The 20,960-nt window shown below is 44.8% G+C and overlaps 1 long non-coding RNA gene across 1 annotated transcript in view; it reads right to left on the reverse strand.

Moving 5' to 3' along the window:
* Positions 1-20,960, reverse strand: part of LOC126109749 (uncharacterized) — a 216,281-nt gene that overhangs the window by 99,780 nt on the left and 95,541 nt on the right. The window contains exon 2 of the long non-coding RNA XR_007523723.1: positions 7,480-7,527. This is a non-coding gene — a long non-coding RNA (uncharacterized LOC126109749). The remainder of the gene's footprint in view (positions 1-7,479; positions 7,528-20,960) is intronic.

Raw genomic sequence — 20,960 nt, forward strand, 5'->3', positions numbered from 1 at the left:
GTGTGCCACAACTGTCTGCGCTTAGTGTAATCCATGGAATAATGCGAAAGTGTTCAGGTGTTTGCGGGCTGTGTAACTGAGATGGGACATGGGGACCAGCCCAGTATTCACCTAGGGGGATGTGGAAAACCGCCTAAAAACCACATCCAGTCTGGCCGGCACACCGACGGTCATCGTTAGTCCGCTGGGCGGATTCGATCCGGGGCTGGCGCACCTACCTGAGTCCACGAAGGAGAGCATTAGCGCTCTCGGCTAACGTGACGGGTACCGTCTGAGGCTGTTCACGTCCCTTATATACCCTACCAGGGTTGCCAACACCACCAAAGACGCAAACACTAATCCACTCTGCTGCCTGTTCTGCCTGTCACAGAGGATTGCAACTCTGATCGCTTAGATACACACAGAGCTGATGGTGTGTACATGTACAAAATTACATTAACATCCAACCACATCTTTCATTAGATGCTTCTCTTTTTGGCAGGCAGGTTGAACATGTATACATTATGAACGTACTGTGTAAGCTCCCCACTATGTGTTTCTACATAATATTTAGCCCAAATTTACCTCCCATTCTATAAAAAGAGTACGTAATATCAAAACTACTACGCAACCACAAACTATTATCCAATTTAAACTCGTGGAAGGGAAGGAATGTTTGACTAAAGAGAGCCAAACTTGAACTGAACTGTAATTGGTCTGAAGACAACCTGCCTTTATATTAAATACTCAACTGAAGTAAAACAATCGTCTGGCCCTAATCAAAATTTCCGATTACCTCACGTCTGGACAACATTGTTGGAAATTTCACGAAAGCACAACAACAAACCGTAAGCAGGCAGCGGGTAAGCTAGATTTCTATTTTGTAAACGAAATTTCCAACCAGTATTCAAACTACGTTTGCTTTATTCTGTTACTATACGTCATCCATATTGAGATGACTGCAGTCTAATTAAAGAGAATTATAGCAGACGTGTTTCGCTTCTATTTACAAAGCACCTTCCGTGGTTATTCTGTAAATTGGATACATACGTTTGTACATTTTTATTGCTTTAGGTTAAAAACAGTGTTTTCTTTATAAAGTTGGCCTGCAAGCTACATACGGTGTTTCTCTGCTCCTTCCCCTCTTGCTAGCAGTGGTTCGTGTCGACTGGCTTCGTTTCACATCTGCAGTTGGCAGTTTTTAGCATTCAGCAGCATTTCTTGCGCTACATAGGTGAAACCAGGAGGACATTTGACACCAGATTCAAAGAACGTGTAAGACCATGGAAGTATAGGACAAATCATTCAACTTTTGCAGAACACTTACATCAACACCAGCATAAAATTACAACCAGAGACACAGACATGGAAATCATAAGGATAAATAACAAGAAAACTACCACATCCAAAAAATCATAGCAGGAAAGAAACCACCCATAAATGATCAGATCAACTTTCAAACCAAACACTCTTTAAACTGATTGACCACATAATATAACATTAAAAGTATACATGTAACACAGGCTCCAGTTACTACTACCCTATCATCCCAGATTCTGTCCTATAATCACTGTCCAGGCACATCCCTGTCTTTCCTCCCACCACCCCCACCCCCACCCCCACAACTAGCAAGAAAAAAAACCCTCAAACAACCCAAGTCGTCTCACATCTCTACCCATATACAAGAAGATTTCAGTCTCTCCCCCCTTCCCCTCTCTACCTCTCTCTCTCTCTCTGTCTGTCTCTCTCTCTCTCTCTCTCTCTCTCTCACACACACACACACACACACTCACACACACAAACAAACACACACTCACACACACAGAATCGTTTCATAGGTCGGCAACGCTCACAAAGTAAACAAAAACAAACGAATAGGCATAAACACGGTGGCAGTGCAGAACGAAAGACGGTTAAGGAAGTCAGTTGTAAATAGTACAGCGCAGGAAATGCTACAGAATGCAAAAACTGCCAAGTGGAGAAGTGAAATGAAATCTTTCGACACCAACCACAGCTAGCAAGAAGGGAGGGAGAAACACTGTCAGTAGCTTGCAGACCAACTTTATAAAGAAAACGCAGTTTTTAACCCAAAACAATCAAAAAATGTACAAACTTATGCATCCCATTTACAGAATTAACCATGGAACGTGCTTTGTAAATAAAAGCGAAACGCGTCTGATGTAATTCTTTTTAATTAGATTGCAATCAGTTCAAGACAGATAACCCATAGTAACAAATATTATACTGTTTCATACCATGTGGTGTAACGTGGAAATGTGTGATGATAAACCTTCTTTAAACAGTGGGATGGGGGAGTAATTATTCCTATGAAATTATGATCCAAGACAACAACTTTAGAATGAAGTACGTATTGAGAAAGACAGAGTAAATATTCGCATTACCTTAACACATTACATTTGTCTGAACAACATTACTCTTAAAAAAAGTGAAAAATGGTTTTAAAAGGGTATGGTATTAACAGAGAATTTCTATAAAAACCAATCAGCTTATTCACTTGATATATTAATGCATGACTCATGAAAGTTGAGTGGTATTTCTCTCAGCTCTGAGCAAGTGAACAAAGTTGACTACAATCGTCCCGACAAGCTAGTTGCGCAGTGCAGCAGTCTTACCTCAAATTTCTTCTCTTAAAAAAATGAGATTATTGAAAATTTATATTATTTTCGCCTTTCGACATATATATCATATCCATCCTTACTGTCCTTTACAGTAAATCTTTCTTCACCTAACAGATACAGTCACAGGTCAATGCCACTGAGTATGTCCATCACCTACCATATTTTAACAAGATTGTATCAGACTCCGCAGAGGCAAAGACTGTGACACAGTCAGACCAAAGATTGTTTAACAGTAACGTAACTTGCTCTCTTTCTGACGTGCACAACTGTAATTTAGAAAAATCCAAATAACATGCCCACCTTACAATTGTTGTAACATTGCTGTACATTATTTTCCCTCGCAGACACTTTCCTTTACTCTGTTTTGTCTTTTTCTAAACCATTTTCTTCGCATTCAAAGACCAGCGTCGCTGAATTATTTAGAGGTGTATTGCGCTCGGAATTATGTGGATTGATGGCGTAATTATGGTTAAGTGTTTCTCTGCAGAATCAGCATGGAGAGGAACATATGGAGAACACTGAAGAGTTTAAGGGTCTGGGCGATAGGACTTGGGTTAACACATCAGGGAATATCTTGCATGGTGCTAGAGGGAGGTGTACAGAGTAAAAATTGTAGGCGATGATATCCAGTTTGTATCTCAAGAAGTGAAACTGATACTCTGTCATCGACAAATTGGCACAGGATAGACGTTGGTGGCAAGCCCCATCAAACCGGTGATAAGGTTGCTGATCGCCGTTGCTCTCCGCCATAAGATCCTTCAAAGTTCTGAAACGTATTGCGTCTTGTTTACTGATAGACGAAATATGACCTTCTTCAAAAATCAGTTAACAGTACCACACAGGATTTCTGATAAATGTAATACGAGGAGCATTCAAGTTTTAAGGCCTCCGATTTTTTTTCTAGTTAACTACTCACCCAAATCGATGAAACTGGCGTTACTTCTCGAAGTAATCGCCCGGCAGACGTACACATTTTTCACAACGCTGACGCCATGATTCCATGGCAGCGGCGAAGGCTTCTTTAGGAGTCTGTTTTGATCACTGGAAAATCGCTGACGCAATAGCAGCACGGCTGGTGAATGTGCGCCCACGGAGAGTGTCTTTCATTGTTGGAAAAAGCCAAAAGTCACTAGGAGCCAGGTCAGGTGAGTAGGGAGCATGAGGAATCACTTCAAAGTTTTTATCACGAAGAAACTGTTGCGTAACGTTAGCTCGATGTGCGGGTGCGTTGTCTCGGTGAAACAGCACACGCGCAGCCCTTCCCGGACGTTTTTGTTGCAGTGCAGGAAGGAATTTGTTGTTCAAAACATTTTCGTAGGATGCACCTGTTACCGTAGTGCCTTTTGGAACGAAATGGGTAAGGATTACGCCCTCGCTGTCCCAGAACATGGACACCATCATTTTTTCAGCACTGGCGGTTACCCGAAATTTTTTTGGTGGCGGTGAATCCGTGTGCTTCCATTGAGCTGACTGGCGCTTTGTTTCTGGATTGAAAAATGGCATCCACGTCTCATCCATTGTCACAACCGACGAAAAGAAAGTCCCATTCGTGCTGTCGTTGCGCGTCAACATTGCTCGGCAACGTGCCACACGGGCAGCCGTGTGGTCGTCAGTCAGCATTCGTGGCACCCACCTCGATGACACTTTTCGCATTATCAGATCGTCATGCAGGATTGTGTGCACAGAACCCACAGAAATACCAACTCCGGAGGCGATCTGTTCAACAGTCATTCGGCGATCCCCCAAAACAATTCTCTCCATTTTCTCGATCGTGTCGCCAGACCGGATTGTGCGAGCCCGAGGTTGGTTCGGTTTGTTGTCACACTATGTTCTGCCTTCATTAAACAGTCGCACCCACGAACGCACTTTCGACACATCCATAACCCCATCACCATATGTCTCCTTCAACTGTCGATGAATTTCAATTGGTTTCACACCACGCAAATTCAGAAAACGTATGATTTCACGCTGTTCAAGTAAGGAAAACGTCGCCATTTTAAGTATTTAAAACATTCTCGCCGCTGGCGGTAAAATTCCATCTGCCATACGGTGCTGCCATCTCTGGGACGTATTGACAATGAACGCGGCCTCATTTTAAAACAATGCGCATGTTTCTATCTGTTTCCACTCTGGAGAAAAAAAATCGGAGGCCTTAGAACTTGAATGCACCTCGTACAAAACGAAATCAGCTCTTATGTTAGAAAACTGCTTACGTTGTTTAATTCATTACTACACCAAAATACAAGAAATTTGTCGTTTTTGCTAAATTCTCTTTGTAGTAACGCACGACCATTCCAAGGAACTTTCATAGTACAAAAACAGCCAACACCGCATGCACAGCCTAAGCTAAACGTAATTGCAAACGCCGTGTCCTGCAGAAGATACGGGATGCAACCTACATAGATGAGCACCGAGTTGCCTATGACTCAGGAGCAGCTTAGTTTAGGTCAGACACTACAGAGGGCGCAAGCAACAAAAACTGTGTTACACATCCGCCTTACACCAGAGAACGTTTATATAATGCTCCATTGGGCGGACAGTCCCTCACGACGGTCGTTTGACAATCATCAGATGCTGTCAATACAGCGTCCCACCCAGTTCACAGAACTCATCTGCAATCGACCACCGGATTTAGCACTACACCGGAGTTTAAATACAGATAAGTGAATGTGCACATCCATACACAGCATAAAAATGCATGTATGTTCCACATCTCCTCCAAAACTACCAAACTAATTTCAATCAAAGTTGGTACACGTATCTCCTACTCCCAAGGAACAATCGCAATGGGGATAAGAACCACCTACCTATCGTAGTGCGGGAAATATGACGTCATAAATAATTACATGAGTGAATAGCTGTCACTTTACACATGGATTTTAAATTTATTACTTCTATGCTTCGTAACTCTATCCGCAATAAGTTTCGCAGACAGGATCCACATATGCCACGAAACACACCTACAAAATTATATCGTTGTACAACACATAGTTCAGCAGATATGACGTCAGACACTGTGATGCATGAAAAAATGCCACATCGTGGAGGACGTTTAAATTTTGTTATTATTTCATTATTATTCATGTATGGACCCAATAGGAACGCGCGAGGAACAATTAATCAATGTCGCTTTTGATGGGCGGATTTACTTTTTGTCGAAATTTGTTTCATTCTTTCAGAAGGAAGTCTCTTTCTTTCATCAGACCACGGCGTTCCAGGCCGTTTTCGAATTTCCCTCTAACCACTTTCCAATCAAATATCTTTTGTCTCAATTTTTTAATACCTGTAATGTCTGCCGGAGTTATATCGGCTACTTTAAGATCCTCCTTAATTGGAGTGATCCATATAGTTGGTTCACCTTTGGCCTTTTTTCTGTTTTCGTAGAATTCTGCTACTTGTTTTGTCAACCTAGGTCGGTCGGAGTGGCCGTGCGGTTCTGGGCTCTACAGTCTGGAACCGAGTGACCGCTACGGTCGCAGGTTCCAGTCCTGCCTCGGGCATGGATGTATGTGATGTCCTTAGGTTAGTTAGGTTTAATTAGTTCTAAGTTCTAGGAGACTGATGACCTCAGAAGTTAAGTCGCATAGTGCTCAGAGCCATTTTGTCAACCTAGTGTGTGCCATTCTTTTAATGTGCCCATAAAACTTTTTGTGTATTCTTTTACTTCCTTATTACTTCTCAGTCTATAATTTTCTCCATCAGTAATTTTATGGCCTAATATTTTCCTAATAATCTTCCTTTCTTCTTTCTTTTGAATTTCTTTAATATACCTGTTTATATACAAAGTTTCTGCTCCATAAAGATATTTAGGTTTGATTACAGAGCTGCAATGTCTAAGTTTACTGAATTTAGAAACTGATTTCTTATTACAAATATTTTGTGGTAACCTGAATGAAGTTGCCATTTAAATTTATTACATTTTTGCTACTAACTCTGGTCATCAAAACTCCTGGACAGGCACCAATAAATATTGTTATATATATATATAGATATTGTTTAATTTTTATAATAAAAAGTCACTTTCTAAATTCAGTAAACTTAGAGATTGCAGCTCTGTAATCAAACATAAGTATCATTATGGAGCATAAATGAGTTCCTTGTTAAATAAATATTCTGGAGATTTGTATTTTGCATGCTATTTGTATTGAGATACTGTACTTATACATGTGTACATTATGTGTATTGCTCTGTATGACTCTTTGAAATTTTCAAAGGTGTTTTCACGAATAGAGGAAATGATTTTTTTTTCGATATTTCACTGCAATCATATTCAGTTTTCGTTGTAATTTCTAACAGAAAATTAGCAGAACGTATACTTGGGAATGCTGGGTTTGTCAGGTAGTTGAATTATAATCCCTTGTCCAGCTAAGTATTGTAAAACTTCTATCAGTAAATCACTGCAAATGTTTTCTAATCTGTGATGTCATCTCTTTAGCCGAGGCTGTAGACTAACCCAACTTGAACCTGTGATGCATCCGTGTAGTTGGTGCATGCAAGCAAGTCGAATCATAAGAGCAAATACTTCAGGGGCAGGAAGTTCTCTTTCTGAAATACTAACATGTTTGATCTGAATGGCATTTGACAAATACAACAATAAACAAGAATATCCATCTGATGATCTGTCAGTACTAAGCCCATGGTGGCGCTATTTGTTCATAGTAGATAGCATTGCTGACAGTGGCCAGTTGCTGTCTTTACTTCCTTGTAAAGATTAACATGCACTGTCTTCATTGTTGTTCACTGCTGGATAATGTGTTTTGTCGACACATCTATGCATAACGACAGATTCTGGGAATTATTGATAGAACACATGATTAAAGAGAACAAATTGCAATGTGAAGCAGTATAGTGTACTACTTACCTATTAGGGTGAGACGTTCGCTGTTGCAAAGGCTGACTGTGGGTGCACCTGAAACAAACATCACTATGTACTAGAATGAGATTTTCACTCTGCAGCGGAGTGTGCGCTGATATGAAACTTCCTGGCAGATTAAAACTGTGTGCCCGGCCGAGACTCGAACTCGGGACCTTTGCCTTTCGCGGGCAAGTGCTCTACCATCTGAGCCACCGAAGCACGACTCACGCCCGGTACTCACAGCTTTACTTCTGCCAGTATCTCGTCTCCTACCTTCCAAACTTTACAGAAGCTCAGAATGAAAATCTCATTCTGGAAACATCCCCCAGGCTGTGGCTAAGCCATGTCGCCGCAATATCCTTTCTTTCAGGAGTGCTAGTTCTGCAAGGTTCGCAGGAGAGCTTCTGTAAAGTTTGGAAGGTAGGAGACGAGATACTGGCAGAAGTAAGGCTGTGAGTAACGGGCGTGAGTCGTGCTTCGGTAGCTCAGATGGTAGAGCACTTGCCCGCGAAAGGCAAAGGTCCCGAGTTCGAGTCTCGGTCGGGCACACAGTTTTAATCTGCCAGGAAGTTTCATCACTATGTACTGATTGACAGTGTTGTTTGACATCCTACTGAGGGATCCCGTGCCTAATTCTGTCCAACTGGCGCGTTAGATCCTTAGCTGGTTGGAGGGTCCTGACCATAGTGCTCCAGACGGTCTCAATTGGGCAGACATCCAGCGACCTTCCTGGCCATCGAAGGCCTTGGCACACATGAAGACAACTAATTGAAAATCTTACCTTGTATAGGTCGGAATTATCTTAGTGAAATGTAAGCCCAGGATGGCTTGCCATGAAGGGAACGTAACGGGGCGAAGAATATCGCTAATCAACAGCTGTGCGGTAAGAGTGCCATAGATGATAGACAGAAGCGTGCTGCCATGAAACGAACTGGCACTCAGATCATCAATCCTGGTTATCAGGCTGTATGGTTGGCGACAGATTGGTCATTTATTTACTCGTTCGGCATCACAGAGCGCAATTTACAATATTCTTATCACTATATGCTAAAAAGAAAACAATATAATTCTACACTATATTAGATATGTTTTTGAGCCACTCTATGGCTGAGTCCCTGAGTTATGTATGTCTACATCTCTACATCTACATTTATACTCCGCAAGCCACCCAACGGTGTGTGGCGGAGGGCACTTTACGTGCCACTATCATTACCTCCCTTTCCTGTTCCAGTCGCGTATGGTTCGCGGGAAGAACGACTGTCTGAAGGCCTCTGTGCCCGCTCTAATCTCTCTAATTTTACATTCGTGATCTCCTCGGGAGGTATAAGTAGGGGGAAGCAATATATTCGATACCTCATCCAGAAACGCACCCTCTCGAAACCTGGCGAGCAAGCTACACCGCGATGCAGAGCGCCTCTCTTGCAGAGTCTGCCACTTGAGTTTGTTAAACATCTCCGTAACGCTATCACGGTTACCAAATAACCCTGTGACGAAACGCGCCGCTCTTCTTTGAATCTTCTCTATCTCCTCCGTCAACCCGATCATGAGTTCACCACTATACCCATACACTTTTCACACGAGTAGATGGTCCATTGTCTGTATTTCACCGCACTCACATACAGCGCTGTCTGCCAGGCCCCACTTTTTCATCAGGTGATTACATCTCCAAACACTGGTTCTGACCCGGTTTAGAGCTGTCCACACTCTTCTTGGTAGGTTGAAGTCATCAATCTTCTTGTTCGGGTCGTGTACTAAGTTTTTGTTCTTAAATTCACTTGCCAACCATGCTTCGTTCCAGGCCTTTCTCGGCTCAAAGGCTTGTAGTTCTTCACCGATTTTCCAAAAAGGTGATCTGGATTTAAGTCTGTTTTGTCGGTGTCAGATCTTGGTGGATAGGGAGGTCCGGGTTGTCTATAATTTTCCTGTAGGTTTTTAGGGCTAGCTGGTTCTGACCCGGTTTATAGCTGTCCACACTCTTCTTGGTAGGTTGAAGTCATCAATCTTCTTGTTCGGGTCGTGTACTAAGTTTTTGTTCTTAAATTCACTTGCCAACCATACTTCGTTCCAGGCCGTTCTCGGCTCAAAGGCTTGTAGTTCTTCACCGATTTTCCAAAAAGGTGATCTGGATTTAAGTCTGTTTTGTCGGTGTCAGATCTTGGTGGATAGGGAGGTCCGGGTTGTCTATAATTTTCCTCTAGGTTTTTAGGGCTAGCTGTGATCGCCTGATTTCTGGAGGCTCTATGTTCGCTAGTACAGGGGTGGCCCTGAGTGTTCCCGAGATTATTCGCATTGTCTCCCTCAGCTGGACATCCACTTTAGATACGTGTGCACTTCTCCTCCAGACAGGTGGACAGTATTCAGCTACACTGTAGACAAGAGCTAGTGCCGAAGTTCTCAAAGTGCTCGCTCCACAGCCCCATGTTGTTCCAGCCAGTTTCGAAAGGATAGCATTGCGGGATTTTAGTTTTTGCTTTGTGTCTTCGAGGTGTGAGCTGTACGTTAGGATCCGGTCTAGTTTCACTCCCAAATATTTAGGCTTATCCACAGATTGGTATCCTGCCACTGCACGGGGCGTGTCTAGACACATCTTCGGTCGCCATTGGGAGTCAGTTCCAAGTCGGACTCTTCACTGAAGACAATTCTACTCCAGGCGGAATGTGTGTCTACAGTCGCCCTGGACAGTGGTGGGATAGCTACCTGACTTTCGGCTGCCATGGCGCTCTAAGCCAGTAGTGATGGCCTGCACTCATGCTCATAAATTAAGGCTAATGCTGATACACGGTGAAACAACACTCTGGTGCACGGTTTGCGGGTTTAAATCACCTCGGGGTATGGCCATGCGGTGCATTTGACCTGCGGTCGTCGCAAGGTGGCGCTGGCAGCAGTCCACATACGCAGAGGTGTGTTGGTGCATGTCAGACTACGGTGCAGCGAGTAAGTGTGCAGACGTTTTCAGACGTGCTAATGGTGACTGTGTGTTGAAAATGGCTCAAAGAACACATATTGATGACGTTATGAGGGGTGGAATACTAGGGCGAGTGGAGGCTGGTCAAAGACAGCAGGTCGTAGCACGGGCCCCCATGTGCCACAAAGTGTGAGCAACGATTCCAGCAGACAGGAAACGTGTCCAGGCGCTACAGTACGGGACGTCCACAGTGTACAACACCACAAGAAGACCGATATCCCACCATCAGTGCCCGCAGACGGCCACAGAGTACTGCAGGTAGCCTTGCTCGGGACCTTACCGCAACCACTGGAATGGTTGTCTCCAGACACACAGTCTACAAACGACTGAGTAGACACGGTTTACTCGGCCGGTGACCTGCTAGGTGCATTCCACTGACCCCTGGTCACAAGAGAGCCCTTAAAGCCTGGTGTCAAGAACACAGTACGTGGTCAATGGAAAAGTGGTCCCAGGTTATGTTCACAGACGAGTCCAGGTATAGTCTAATGATTCTCCCTGGGTTTTCATCTGGCGTGAACCAGGAACCACATACAACCCCTTAATGTCCTAGAAAGGGAGCTGTATGGAGGTCGTGGTTTGATGGTGTGGGGTGGGATTATGACTGGGGCACGTACACCAGTGCATGTCTTTGACAGAGGAACTGTTATAGGTCAGGTGTATGGGGACATCATTTTGCACCAGTATGTCCGCCTTTTCAGGGGTGCAGTGGGTCCCACCTTCCTCCTGATGGATTGTAAGTAGGCTGTTTAGGTTTTTATGTTGGTAATGTCACCTAGTCTGAAAATCACTGGCTGTGCTGTGTGCAGTCTGTGGCTGGTGGGCATTGTTGAAATAATCGCTATTGTAGTGTTGCGCAGCTGGCTGTTAACAGCACGTAGCGTTGCGCAGTTGGAGGTGAGCCGCCAGCAGTGATGGATTTGGGGAGAGAGATGGCGGCTGACCTCCAACTGCGCAGCGCTACGCGCTGTTAACAGCCAGCTGCCCAACACTACAATAGCGACTATTTCAACAATGCCCACCAGGCACAGACTGCACACAGCACAGCCAGTGATTTTCATACAGGGCGCTAGGTGACGTTACCATCATAAAAACCTAAACAGCCTACTTACAGGATGATAACGCACTGCCCCACCGAGCTGCCATCGTTGAGGAATACCCTGAAACAGAAAATATCAGGCGAATGGAGTGGCCTGCCTGTTCTCCTGACCTAAACCCTATCGAGCACATCTACGATGCGTTCGGTTGACATATCGCTGCACGTCTTCAAATCTCTACAACACTTCAAGGGCTCCGACAGGCTATACACCAGTAGCTGCTCGACCACCTGATCCAGAGTATGCCAACCAGTTGTGCGGCCATTTTACGTGTGCATAGTCATCATATCCCATATTGATGTCGGGGTACATGCGTAGGAAACAGTGGCGTTTTGTAGCACATGTGTTTCGGGACGGTTTTCTCAGCTTATCACCAATACCATGCACTTACAAATCTGTGTCGTGTGTGTTCCCTATGTCACTATGCTATTACCGCCAGTTTTGTGTAGTGCCACGTTTCATAGTAGAACCATTCTGGTTGTCCACGCAGTACAGCCGCGCGGTGTAGGGCGCCTTACCACAGTTCGCGGTGTTCTACGTAGAGATGGGCAAAACTGTTCTTTTCAGAGATCGGATCAGAACTGTTCACTCCCTGAAATGAATTAGCTCTTTTTCATGACTCACCACTCATTTACAATAGAAAATAAATGGAAGGCACATTGCCCTTTAAACTTGGTTTATTCCAGTACTATACCTATATTTTGATCTTATTTGATCCTATTTTGAAGTAACACAGATAATGAGTAACAATTTTGTATTGTTTATTGAAATTTCCACGATATGACAAAGTTTTTGATTATTGATTTATTTTACACTATCGTGGTTTTTTGGGTGATCAGAAAATGTTGTAACTTGAGATTTACATTAACAATATATTTGGCTATAATGTATTAAAATTTCATTAACCTCGTACAAATACATCGCAAGCCATATATTTTTGAAGTGAACGTTTCCTTCCGAAGACGCCTAAAATCGCAAAATCCGTACCAGAATAAGAAAAAAATATACAAATTTGACTGTAAAACGAAAGTGCTGCATATAGCCTTACGCAGAATAAAACAAGGAAAATATTGGTGTATCACATTTTGCGATACGTTTATCGGTTCACTCGTAATTAAAGCGTAAATTCGAGTGTCTATAATAAAAATCCTATAATAAGAGGAGTCGTCAGGAACCTAATCTGATCAGTTTAAACAAATAAAAATAAAATAAAAACAAATGATGTATACATAACATAATAATGTAATATACATAGCGGTATTACTACGAAGAACAATATCCAGTAGAGACGAACTCCGATGCAGAAGCGATGAGTCAAGTAGGTCGAGCCGCGAGCTGTATTACTGCGTGAGCTAAGACCGCAGAGACCAGAGTGACACCTGAGTCGCTTTGCTCAACGCTCTGGCTAGAGTCGAGAACGGTGGGGTGAGCGTTGTGCGGGCGAGTTCCGAGGGTGGGGGGAGCGGTGAACTCACCCGCTCCGAGACAAATCGTCCGTTCCCTTGCGAGCAGGTTGTTGCAAGTAGTTCCTATGTTATCCGCTAGGTGGCTCTCTGTCCTGTTGCCCGCATCAACTGCCCAGGGGGCAGGACGTGCGACTGAAACGATCGCCGACAGAGTGCGATGCGAAGTTAAGCAGCGCCAGACACTGCACACGGCAGACGACGCACAGAGACGGCACGGCATATGTGAAACACAAAATCCAATGGGGCACTGCACAATGTAGGCAGCCGTGGTAGAAGCAGGGCAGAGGCCGGCGCTGGCTGTGTTGTGTGGCGTGCACTGTGCTGTGACCAGCAGAGGCGCCGCTGATATGCTCTCTCTCTCTCTCTCTCTCTCTCTCTCTCTCTTCTGTGGGAAACGTTTGGAGCTACCGTTCTTTTTTTCCGAATCACTGATTGTTCACTCCTTTGAAAGATTCAACTCTATGAATCAGTTCAAGAGCGGATCCCCCATCTCTAGTTCTACGAAGTTACATTGCCGTCCAACCATGTGTTGGGCCTTCAGACTTTTCATCGGGCATTTTACGAAGGACTGAAGAGTTTGTCAAGATAATTGAGGGCCATGGAGAATATCGCGGGAACTGTCGGAATATTTGGGGCCCAGAAAAAATTGAGAGAAACAGAAGTGTACTCGGGGCTGAAAGAGCAGCTTTCAATATGGCAGATGCATAGCACCGGCGCGGGCGCAGGGACTTAAGTGCGAGCTGAGCCGTGCCTCTTACGCACGAGGATTCCGCGTAATCTGCGTTTGTAAACACGGGCAGGTGGGGGCGCGCGCTCGGTACACAAGAGACGGCGGTAGCCGCCTTAAGCCGCTGCGCCGGCGCTGCGATGCGTGGCCGGCGCACGCAGCACGCACACTACGCACCACGCACCTGCGTTCCGGCAGGGAGTCGTTGTTCGCCCTCCACTTCTTTTGCTTCTCCTTCTAAAACCTGCAGAGTGACGTCAGCCTCACCTTGTCCTCATCACGCACTAAGCTCCCGATCTGTGCTCAGTATCACTGACGTGGATAATCTTAGAACGTACACTACTGGCCATTAAGATTGCTACACCACGAAGGCTACAGACGCGAAACTCAACCGACAGGAAGAAGATGCAATGATATGCAAATGATTGGCTTTTCAGAGCATTCACACAAGGTTGGCGCCGGTGGTGACACCTACAACGTGCTGACATGAGGAAAGTTTCCAACCGATTTCTCATACACAAACAGCAGTTGACCGGCGTTGCCTGGTGAAACGTTGTTTTGCTGCCTCGTGTAAGGAGGAGAAATGCGTACCATCACGTTCCCGACTTTGATAAAGGTCGGATTGTAGCCTATCGCGATTGCAGTTTACCGTATCGCGACATTTCTGCTCGCGTTGGTCGAGATCCAATGACTGTTAGCAGAATATGGAATCGGTGGGTTCAGGAGGGTAATACCGAACGCCGTGCTGGATCCCAACGGCCTCGTATCACTAGCAGTCCAGATCACAGGCATCTTTATTCGCATGGCTGCAACGGATGAGTCAACAGATGGGGAAGTTTGCAAGACAACAACTAGTTGCTCGCCCTCCACTTCTTTTGCTTCTCCTTCTAAAACCTGCAGAGTGACGTCAGCCTCACCTTGTCCTCATCACGCACTAAACTCACGATCTGTGCTCAGTATCACTGACGTGGATAATCTTAGAACGTACACTACTGCCCATTAAGATTGCTACACCACGACGATGACGTGCTACAGACGCGAAACTTAACCGACAGGAAGAAGATGCAATGATATGCAAATGATTGGCTTTTCAGAGCATACACACAAGGTTGGCGCCGGTGGCGACACCTACAACGTGCTCACACGAGGAAAGTTTCCAACCGATTTCTCATACACAAACTGCACTTGACCGGCGTTGCCTGGTGAAACGTTGTTTTGATGCCTCGTGTAAGGAGGAGAAACGCGTACCATTACGTTTCCGACTTTGATAAAGGTCGGATTGTAGCCTATCGCGATTGCGGTTTATCGTATCGCGACATTTCTGCTCGCGTTGGTCGAGATCCAGTGACAGTTAGCAGAATATGGAATCGGTGGGTTCAGGAGGGTAATACCGAACGCCGTGCTGGATCCCAACGGCCTCGTATCACTAGCAGTCCAGATCACAGGCATCTTTATTCGTATGGCTGTAACGGATGAGTCAACAGATGGGGACGTGTGCAAGACAACAACCATCTGCACGAACAGTTCGACGACGTTTGCAGTAGCACGGACTATCAGCTCGGAGACCGTGGCTGCGGTTACCCTTGACGCTGCATCACAGACAGGAGCGCCTGCGATGGTGTACTCAACGACGAACCTGGATGCATGAATGGCAAAACGTCATTTTTTCGGACGAATCCAGGTTCTGTTTACAGCATCATGATGGTCGCATCCGTGTTTGACGACCTCGCGGTGAACGCACATTCGAAGCGTGTATTCGTCATCGCCATACTGGCATACCAGCCGGGGTGATCGTATGGGGTGCCATTGGTTACACGTCTCGGTCACCTCTTGTTCGCACTGACGGCACTTTGAACAGTGGACGTTACATTTCAGATGTGTTACGACCCGTGGCTCTACCCTTCATTCGATCCCTGCGACACCCTACATTTCAGACGGATAATGCACGACAGCATGTTGCAGGTCCCGTACGGGCCTTTCTGGATACAGAAAATGATCGACTGCTGCCCTGGCCAGCACATTCTCCATATCTCTCACCAATTGAATACGTCTGGTCAATGGTGGCCGAGCAACTGGCTCGTCACAACACGCGAGTCACTACTCTCGATGAACTGTGGTATCGTGCTGAAGCTGCATGTGCAGCTGTACCTGTACACGCCATCCAAGCTCTGTTTGACTCAATGCCGAGGCGTATCAAGGTCGTTATTACGGCCAGAGGTGGTTGTTCTGTGTACTGATTTTTCACGATCTATCTACCCAAATTGCTTGAAAAAGTAATCACATGTCAGTTCTAGTATAATATATTAGTCCAATGAATACCCGTTTATCATCTGCATTTCTTCTTGTTGTAGCAATTTTAATGGCCATTAGTGTAAAACCTGCAGTATGACGTCAGCCTCAATTTGTCCTCATCACGAACTAAACTCCCGAGCTGTGCAGACTATCATTGACCCTCATTTGCTGGAGAATATTAGAACGTAAGTGTGCTCTCCTGTAGCAACCAGAGCGCATTACGGAAAATTGGAGCATAAACTCCTCTCGCACTTCTCCCACGCGACCTCCTGAATGCATAGCTCGAGGCAGTCAGACGCGCAGCAGCTCTTGAATTCAAAGGAGCGTTTACCTCAGTAACACACTCAGGCTTACTATGAAGAGTACGATCATATATGGATATCAAGCCAAATTTGTGACTGCATTAAGAAATTTCATAATAGGGAAAACGCGGCATGTCATTTCTGATGCAGAGTTTATGAAATGTGTAGTAGTAGTAGTAGTAGTAGTAGAAGGGTTTTGTGGGCGCACGACAGCAAGGTCTTCAGCGCCCGTTCAGTATCATAGTGAGACGGGGGTCAAGAAAGAAACTCAGAACATTTACATCAAACGGAACATAAAATACGGGGAACAATCATGGAAAAATATGTGCTCACCCACACCGAAGCGTGGGATGAAACAGGGCGTCAGAAGTAAAACATGGACAACACAGGAAGAAAAAGGTAGAGGGAGCTAAAACAATGGAGCAGATGGAAGTGGCTGGGTGACCGCAAGGAAAAAAGGGAGGAGTCAGCCACTCTGCAATAAACTAAAACCGCCAGCCTAAAAGATTAGGCCAGAGTCCAGACACATCACAAAACTTAAAAACCCTAGACACACACGTCTCATCGTTAGCTAAAACACAGGGCACATCCCCATCAACTTGTGCTTCCGCCCTTGCATCACGGTATAAAACGCAATCTGTTAAAACGTGCCGGACAGAGATGTGCACACCACAAGCTTCACAAAACGGAGGATCCTCCCGCCGTAATAAATAGCTATGTGTGAGAGGACAGTGCCCGATCCGAAGACGTGTGAGCGCCACCTCTTCCCGCCTGAGCAGCCGGCAGGAGGAACGCCACGGCCGAGTGGTCGACTTTACCGACCGCAGTTTATTGGCCGTCACCGCCAGCCATTCGTCCTCCCACAACTCCATGCACTTCCTGTGGAGTGCAGCGATGACTGACTGCAAGGGGATAGGACACTGGACCACACCCTGCTCTCTGCAGGCCTCCTTGGCAGCCCGATCGGCCTGTTCATTGCCCCATTTGCCGACATGACCAGGCACCCAGCAGAAGGATACCTCTTTACCCCGCCGTTGGAGCAAGTACAGTTGGTCATGTATCAGCTGGACCATCTCTTCAGTCGGGTATAGGTTCTGCAGTGACTGTAAGGCACTAAGAGAATCGGAGCAGAGAAGAAATCGATCGCCCCGAACACGATGCATCTGCTCCAGTGCCGTCAGGATCGCGTGGAGCTCCGCTGCGAAATGTGTGGGAGTAGCTCCAGGTGTCCACATAAAAGTGATGTGAGCCTTGAAATCTGTCAGAATGGGGCTGACCAAAACGAGTCTTTCGGTACCTCTCCCAGTCAGAAATTTCGATACTCAGTCAGCAACAAATTTAATATACTCACATACACCTTTCCCTTTAATCCAAATAAATACAGACTCATTTACGGATATTTTTCTTTTACTACGTGTATACAAGGATAAGGCAGAGGTAGACATATATGCGGATTTTCCAAAATCTTTATTGGCTAATTCTGCAATATGATAGGTCCGGTAGGCAATTATGTCTCTGTCGACGAAACTTTCCAGGCCGGGAACATTGGGAACTCCAGTACCACCACGTACAATGGCTACAGTAAGCCATCCGTTACCATGAGTGAATGTGTCGTTAATGTCTATGCTAAAATTCAGTCTACAACCACAAAAAACACAAGGTCCGTCGACAAGTGCAGTAGATGCAATGTTTTTGACGGAATTCTTCTTCTTGTCTGCTGCAGATGTAGAGAATTCTATATTTTCAATTGTTTTGTAGACTGTCCAAAGTCCAATTAAGAAGTGAGCGGACGGAACTCTATGCGCAGCAGGGGGGGGGGGGGGGGGGGGGGCTACGCCCCCCCTGACCCCCCTGCCAAAAAAAACTTCCTGCATAACGCGTTCGCCAGGGCTATGCTACAGGTCAATGTGTCACCTCAATAAATAAATTTAACAATGTATTCAATTTAACAAAATCTTTATTGGCTAATTCTGCAATATGATAGGTCCGGTAGGCAATTATGTCTCTGTCGACGAAACTTTCCAGGCCGGCAACATTGGGAACTCCAGTACCACCACGTACAATGGCTACAGTAAGCCATCCGTTACAATGAGTGAATGTGTCGTTAATGTCTATGCTAAAATTCAGTCTACAACCACAAAAAAGACAAGGTCCGTCGACAAGTGCAATATAGAATTCTCTACATCTGCAGCAGACAAGAAGAAGAATTCCGTCAAAAACATTGCATCTACTGCACTTGTCGACGGACCTTGTGTTTTTTGTGGTTGTAGACTGAATTTTAGCATAGACATTAACGACACATTCACTCATGGTAACGGATGGCTTACTGTAGCCATTGTACGTGGTGGTACTGGAGTTCCCAATGTTCCCGGCCTGGAAGGTTTCGTCGACAGAGACATAATTGCCTACCGGACCTATCATATTGCAGAATTAGCCAATAAAGATTTTGTTAATAAATAAGATTATGTACTATTAGTAAAAATATGACTACCCAGCCATTGAACTTCTTGTGCGAATGCACATGCTATCCCCTTACACATACGGTACTTGGTAGATTGATCTCCCACGAGTAATGAGTTTGAAGGGCAACACCTATTGGGTGCACTACGAATGTAGTGATGTGGACATGTTGGGAATGTGGGTCTCGTGGGGAGTGTGCAAGGGATAAGTCCCTGTACTCGCACTATGCTCTGTGCCCTCGGTGGCTCAGATGGATAGAGTATCTGCCATGTAAGCAGGAGATCCTGGGTTCGAGTTCCAGTTGGAGCATACATTTTCAACATGTCCCCAATGATTTATACCAACGCCTGTTTACAGCTAGGGTGTCGATTTAATTATCATTTCACTCAGATTATGCATTGCATATAATCACAGTGAAACCCCATTCACCGTTGCATGCCTATAGTGTGCGCAATATGCCATGACCGATCCGATAGGTGTGCAGTCGGTGGAGGGAGGGGGGGGGGGGAGGGTCGGTCAGAGCGCTGTAGGGGAAATGCCGAGCGCTGGAGGGGAAAGTGCCTTTCTAAGCTGAAGCCTACTCTCACACTTATCGTAAATGTTAAATGGGCCCCCTCCATGCCTTCACTTGCTTGGTGACCACTCAGAAAGATTTACTGTCACCTCTGATTTCGTTAGTATACAAAATGAATTCTGCTAAAAATACAACGAGTTATTTTGGCCTGACTTGCTATCCATTTGTAACTTTCACAGAAGAGTCATGAGTGTCTAGTTTTTTGTAAAACCCAAGCAATTCTCTGGTTGCTATATCAAAATTTGCTTCTTTTGCCGTAACACAGAGCATTTACACTTTCTCACCTGTCTCTTGTGCAGACACAATCGCGAGAGAATTCTGAAACAGTCAGTGGTTTATTAAGTTTATTAAGTGAGGAACTGAGGAAAACAAATGTCAGTGGCTTATGAAAAAGGACATCCTGTGACTACCATATCAGTGAGTCTTGACAGTTGTTCGACGTGCACCACGGGGACTAACTGTTGCAATACCAAAGCTGCTGATTTATGTCCACCTTTTATGTATCCCGTTATGTAGTTACAGTTTAAAATTTGGAAAAAAATATTTCTTAATTTTAACGATTTCTTATGCCAGATTACCTAATTGTTTTAAATTTTTCAGTCAAACTAACCCCAAAAATATTATTCGTGAGTTATGTATCCTATTCGTAACTTCCTCCTTTTAAGTATCCCGTAACGTCGTGCACGGTTTAAAATTTGGAATTAATTTCCTTAATTTCCTTAATTTTAATAATTTCTGGTGCCAGAATTCGTAATTGTTTTAAATCTTTCAGTCAAACTAACCCCAAAAATATTATTCGTGAGTAATGTATCCTATTCGTAACTTCCTCTGTTAAAAGTCTATGTCTCTGTAAAAAGTATGTTGTAAATAAAGTTAACGACGATTAAAGCTATTTGCATTTTTTAATATGTTTTGTTGTTGTCACAAAGTATGCCTCCTCTCAGTGAGCACATTATGGAAAATGTGGTTGTGTTGCTAAAGACTGTACTAAAAGATATTTTGAGATTCTGGACCCTACTTATATATCAGCGCCTGTTTAAAACTTATGCTCTTAATAAAATTTGACAATAATTAATAATTTTTAATTTTTTTGTAGTGCTAGATTATATGCAAAATAAGTTATTAACGGTTAGTGGGCACGCAGTGTAGCCACGCCGTCTCGGGCGCCTTGCCACGGTTCGCATGGCTCCCTCCGTTGTGGTTTCGAGTCCCCCGTTGGGCATGGGTGTGCATGTTCTCCTTAGCGTAATTTAGTTTTAAGTTAGATGAAGTTGTGTGTAAGCCTAGAGACCGATGATCTCAGCAGTTTGGTCCCATCGTAACTAACCAAAAAATTTTAAACTTCCTGGTTGATTAAAACTGTGTGCCGGACCGAGACTCGAACTCGGGACCTTTGCCTTTCGCGGAAAGTGCTTCACCAACTGAGCTACCCAAGCACGGCTCACGCCCCGCCCTCACAGCTTTACTTCTGCCAGTATCTCGTCTCCTACCTTCCAAACTTTGCAGAAGCTCTCCTGCGAACCACAAATTTGTTTGCCGTTAGTCGGCGTCTGTACGCCGCAGTTACGACCCCGAAGCTATAAACAGCATGTCATCTACTGCGGTTG

Source organism: Schistocerca cancellata, chromosome 12 (genome assembly GCF_023864275.1).
Source record: "Schistocerca cancellata isolate TAMUIC-IGC-003103 chromosome 12, iqSchCanc2.1, whole genome shotgun sequence".
NCBI lineage: Eukaryota > Metazoa > Arthropoda > Insecta > Orthoptera > Acrididae > Schistocerca > Schistocerca cancellata.